Source organism: Corvus brachyrhynchos, unplaced genomic scaffold (genome assembly GCF_000691975.1).
Source record: "Corvus brachyrhynchos isolate BGI_N302 unplaced genomic scaffold, ASM69197v1 scaffold28, whole genome shotgun sequence".
Taxonomy (NCBI): domain Eukaryota; kingdom Metazoa; phylum Chordata; class Aves; order Passeriformes; family Corvidae; genus Corvus; species Corvus brachyrhynchos.
This window is the reverse complement of record NW_008246058.1, coordinates 8,335,309-8,341,416: the sequence shown is the minus strand read 5'-3', so window position 1 is coordinate 8,341,416 and position 6,108 is coordinate 8,335,309. Positions and strand designations below refer to the sequence as shown.

Genomic DNA, 6,108 nt, shown 5'->3' with positions numbered 1-6,108 from the left:
ACTGCCCCCGAGGGGAAGGGGTTTGGCAGCCGAAACGGCTGGGACTGGGTTTGTGATTCTGTTTGCTGTTACTGCCATAGATACTGTTGTTTGTTTGCCTTGTCATACATATATCTATATTAGTAAAGGACTGTTATTCCTATTCCTCATATTTTTGCCTGAAAGCCCCTTAATTTCAAAATTATAATAATTTGGAGGGAAGGGGATTGCATTTTCCATTTCAAGGGAGGCTCCTGCCTTCCTTGGCAAACACCTGCCTTTCAAACCAAGACAGACAGGACTGTAGCTCCGCCCGCCCGGCCTGCCCAGACATCCGGGGGTTCCTGCTGCAGCTCCAGGGTTTGATACATCTCGCCTGCCACCCACGATTTGTGCTCGTCCGTGCTGCTCCAGTTTGCTGTTACTGGTTTGTCATTCTGTTTGCTGTTACTGCCATAGATACTGTTGTTTGTTTGCCTTGTCATACATATATCTATATTAGTAAAGGACTGTTATTCCTATTCCTCATATTTTTGCCTGAAAGCCCCTTAATTTCAAAATTATAATAATTTGGAGGGAAGGGGATTGCATTTTCCATTTCAAGGGAGGCTCCTGCCTTCCTTGGCAAACACCTGCCTTTCAAACCAAGACAGACAGGAATGAATTTTTGTCACTGAAGGACATAAATGGTCATTCCTTTTACTAATATCTGCTTCTTGAAAGAAAGGCAACAGCAGATAGAAGGAAACAAATCTGTTAAATGGTTTCTTTCTTTTAAGCATCTTGATACTAAAAACAAAGCAAACCCACCCCCAAAATCAAAACCAAACAAGGAAACACACACCAACACCACACCCTGCAAACCTAAACAAAAACCTAAACCAAAACCACTGAGCTGAATTTACAAGTGTGGACATTCAAAGATATTTCTGATGTGAAAGTAGTCCTCCTGAAATCTCTAAATGCAAAGGATTACTCTCAAAGTTGAAAGAAATCAGCGAACCAGAGTGTGGAAATATTTTAGATCAACAGTTCTTTTTGCTATGGAATAGACACAAGGAAGAATAAATCCTATGTTACTGACTTCAGAAAGTGAAAAAGTTATGTTAGGAAGTGATCCCTACACCAGCAGTGGTAGGAAACAGCATTCTGAGAAAGAAACCAGTAAAATACCCCATATTCATTTGCAAATCACCTTTGGGGTAAATATGTCAGAAATAGAGATCTTTGTTACTGGAAAGCTGAAGAAAAGAAAAAAACAAAAATACAGGAGGGTGTTCAGCATCAAAAGAATCTTCCTTAAAGTGACTGTGGCTAATAGGTGTGTCTTTGAACAAAAGAAATCCCATCAAAAAAGAACAACAAGAAGACAACAAAAGAAAACAACAACAAAAAAGTTTTGAACACAAAACATTTAGAAGACACTGTGGCTATAAATCATAAATATAGAAAGCTGACTTGTAGGCATTTAATCATCACAGCAATCAAAGTAAGCAATATGATGCTTTATAATTCTAGACTGAAAATTAATATTGTCAGACTGAAGCAATGCAAGCAGGTATCTGTCTCAAGTGTTCTAGGCTTTTTCTATAGTGTATAGAGGCAAGTAACTTCAAAGGACTATTCAACCAGTCTTAAAATAAGGAGGAACAGCCACAGTTTGACAGTAAATCCAAGCATTTTAAGGCATATCCTGTTATATAAGAAATTGTTGTCACATGATATAAAATACTGCTAGAGCATCTATTCACAAAAGCTTCCAAAAACTCAAAAAATATTTACAGCTTACTTCTGCACTGGCTGCCTTATAAAGCTCAAAAAATGCTCTATACTGTGTGATGTTTAATTAGTCAGAAATGTGACTGCACTCTTAGACCTGAGCAGAATGTATTCTGTAATGCTGAGACACTCAGTAGTGCAGCTATTAGTGGTGAAATAATGGCCTAAGGAAGATGAATACATTTCTGCATAAAAGATAAATGGCACCTGAAATGTTAAAGTTAGCAGACAGAAAACACCCCTGTAATACCAGATTCAAAGGCCATTGAAAACTATGGAAAGAATCTGATTAACTTCAGTAGGATCTGATCTGATATTACACACTTCACAGATATTAAAGTGATTAAAAATATTCTTTTAAACACACAATTATTATCATTAAATGTTTTGCATTTTAGTGTTCTTACTCAACTACTTTCAGTTCTCTGTCTTTTTTTTCACAACTAATACTTTCATCTTGGTGACATGAAGCAATGTCAGCTGATGAAAATGTTTTAATATGACTAATATTTTGGCCTGACCTTGAGATACACAGCTCATGTCTCTGGCAAATACATGATTGCTCCCTTCTCTTTCTCCTTCACTTTTCTCAAAGATTAAGTTTTCTATTTTGTGCAGAATTTACTGTTAAAAATAATTATTGCTTATTTAATTGGTGTTTTTCCAGTACGTACTGGGGTCTTCATGCTCTGTCTCTGACAGTTGAGAGAAAATGTGCTGTAACAGGTATTTCCTGTTTGCATATTGCTTCTGGCCTGTTGTCAACTTTTCACTCTTCTCCCAGTTTAAGGATAGACCTCTGGCATCTGTTCTATAGCTACATTATTCACGTCATTTAGACATGTTCCAAAATTTTCAAATTATAATCTTACTGTTGAATCACCAGAGGTTCTTATCTTCCTATTACACATACACACAAAGTTTTTGAAATATTCTGCTTTATTATACATCTTTTGCTACTTTGATTTTCAGGATTTGTGGGCTCTGTTTTCTATCATGTTACTTAATTGTAGTCTCAAAGAAGACTGCAGAAACTGAAATGTTGTAATGTTTAAATTAAGAGATACTGTCGTGGTCATTTGCAGAGGTCCAACACAAAAATGAAAGACATAAAGACACATAAAAGACAAAAGACATATTAGACCAAAATTCCGCTCTGCCTAGTGATACTAAACAATATTTCTTGCTAAACAATATTTCTTGAAGTCATTTATTTCTTTGTTTACATTAGAGGTATAAAAGAAGCTGTACTTTCACTAGCCCTGGATAATTGGAGGAAAGTAATGAAGCACAATCAGGCTGAGTTCCCATATTTCATCTGAAATTCATCACTTTCACTCCTTCCTTTCAGAGTAGTGTCCAATTGTGTTAAATAAAAAAATTACCCTTTTCAACCATAAGAAACTCTCCATTATTCCTTAGTTCAGCATAAAATAAATAGTTTCTTGCCTTTCTACTCTGGTCTCGTGAGACCCCAGCTGGAGTATTGCATCTAACTCTGTGGTCCCCAGCACACTAAGGACATCAGCCTGTTGGAGTGAGTCCAGAGGAGGCCACCAAGATGATTAGAGAGGACACCTTCCCTGTGAGGAAAGGCTGAGAGAATTGGGATTGACATGTCTGGAAAAGAGAAAGCTACAGGGAGTCCTAGTTGTGGACTTCCAGTACCTGAAGGGAAACTACATGGAAGATGGAGAGCGACTTTTGACAAGGACATGTAGTGACAGGACAAGGGGCAAACTGAAACAGGTTGTTTCATAGTAGGTTTACATTACATATTAAGAAGAAATTCTTTACTATGAGGGTGATGAGGCACTGGAACAGGCTGCCCAGAGAAGTTGTGGGTGACCTATATCTGGCAGTGTTCAAGGGCAGGCTGGATGGAGCTCTGAACAACCTAGTCTAGGGAAAGGTGTCCCTTCCCATGGAGAGAGGGTTGGAGGGTTGAAACTAGATTGTCTTTAAGGTCCCTTCCAATGCAGACCATTCTATGATTCTGTGATTATTTTCTTACAGAAAGAGATTATGAACGTTTAAACCATCAAAATAGTTCTACTATTTCAGATACAAATAACCTTTTGTTTTTGGTTTTTTTTTTCCTCCACAAAAAAGGAAAGCTAACAAAAAGAAACAAAACAGACTAATTGACACAGTGGGCAAGAAAAATATCATCGTGAAACCCTTTTCCTTCAGATCCTCTAAATTTTACAAAATTAATAACAACATCCATGCCTTTTAAAGGATTGTTTTGGGCAGCCCTAGATAGAAACAATTCTAATATTACCTTTTGTAATACATAATACTAATTAAATAATAATTTTCTTTCTACTTTCAATGTAACATTTCACCTTCTTTAGGTTTTCCCTTCCAGCCTTCCCTCTTTAGGTTGGTGAAGGATGGTATCTCACATGCCTTTTGAATTATCATATAAAAATTGTTTTTCTGATTATATTGGATGGCTTATAGAGGAGTCAAATATAAATTATATTATGCTATCAATGGTATTTTCACTCATTAAATGACAGATGCAAAATTGTGTAAAAACAGTTGATAAAATGAAATAAAAAACTGTAAGGAACTAATAAGGTTAATCCATTTTTGGAAACATTTTTTGCTTAAAGGATAAGAATAGAATAGAGAAGAAAATAAAGCATTCAAAGTCTTAAAAGGGTTTGAACATAAAGTATCTGTTGTCATTGAGTAACATTCCTCTTGAGCTAAAAGGGCTGATAAGCCAGTTAAATACTCTTACCCAATTTCACAAAATGGCAAGAGGAAAGTAAAAGCAGATACCTCCCTTGTGTGAGCTTTCTGTTTGTTAATTACAGGGTAGCTAGAGTATGAAGACACCATCTGTTTCACTCAGACAACATTACGTACTCAAAGAAAGTATATGAATACTTGAAACAAAGTTGCAAAGAATTGTCCTTTTCTTTCTTCTGTCCCCTCAAATATGTTTCTTTATTGGTCAGTGGAATAATATGTCCATAGAGCAACATTGTTATTTAGGTTGTGTAGCTATTTGCACATTACTTTTACAATCTTAATTTAGGGAAAAAAACCCAAAGAACTCTGTTATTCTACTAGGAATGTACACCCAAACTGTGCCACATCAACTATTTGAGAAGGATCACTGTGATTTTGAGAGTCTGGACTGAAGAGTAAGAGAAATGCTGAGACAGTAAGACTTCATGGATCCTTTAAACTGTCATTAGAAGTCAACAGACTGCAACAGCACAGAGAAAAAAATAAAAAGCCTCTCCTTTCAGATAAACCTCTAAAATCTCTTTTCACATAAATCACTGCAAGTGCATCAGGAGCTGTTTTATAACTTTACTCCTATGTACAATCCCTTTTCCTTTAACTACATTCTTGTTCTGCATCAATCTATTTTTCCACTCAGCTTAAATGACTGCCTAAATAAATTCAGTGCATAATGGTCTCCCTCTCCGCCTTCAACATTAAATATAGGAGCATGTCTGAGAATGGAAAGCACATATGTGAGAATCTCTCAGACAGGCTCTGGAAGGAGGTAAGGTGGTGGTAAAATGGCAAAAATTCTTTGGAGCCAAGGGATTAAAATCTCTATTCATGGCTTCAAAAATCAGCTGATGGAGCAGAAGCACTCTTTCACTACAAATAAATTATCTTTCACTTTGTACTCTCATTTACATAATTCATTCTTCCTTCAAATTACTGTATGCACAGACAGGTAATTGTCACATACACAGAAAGAATGAGGGCAGGGGAAAACAAGGGCTAATACAACTTTCAAGCACAGGAAGCACGGTGAGGTAAATAGTGTTAACAGTAAGAGTCTCTGTGTCAACCCATGTTAGAATTGTTGCTATTGCTACACAAAATGATACTAGACTAGATCTTGGTAATCTTATATATATACATGTATATATATATATCCAGAGGAAAAAGAAGGTCAAAATGGACCTGGCTCAATGATTCCTTCAGTTTCAGCAATAAAATGTCTAAAGGGATTTAATAACAGTTAGGCAACTGTTTAGATTTGTCATCCTGCTGCCTGTAATAAGATGATACAGCACTAGAAGGCAAAAGGGAGAAAGACAGTGCTGTTCCTGTAGAGCTCTTTTCTGTTTCATCCTATAAACCACAACAGAAATAAAAACTCCCCACAGATGTCCCTGAAAGCAGAAACTTACTGATTAGAAAAGGATGGAGCTTTTAACATGCCTACACCACCTCCTTTGTGAAAAACAGTAATCATAATTATAAGCATTCTGGCACTGCCCCAGCTGCCCTTGAAACAAAGCCAAAACTAGCAAAGAACATGATATTTTATTGGGTTTTCTTGTTTATTTGTTTGTTTAAGATAAA

The 6,108-nt window shown here is 36.4% G+C and overlaps 1 protein-coding gene across 2 annotated transcripts in view; it reads right to left on the bottom strand.

Annotated features, from left to right (window-relative positions):
- The window catches only part of CSMD3 (CUB and Sushi multiple domains 3), a 621,464-nt gene that overhangs the window by 197,322 nt on the left and 418,034 nt on the right, over nucleotides 1–6,108 (bottom strand). The gene's annotated exons all lie outside the window — the stretch shown is intronic.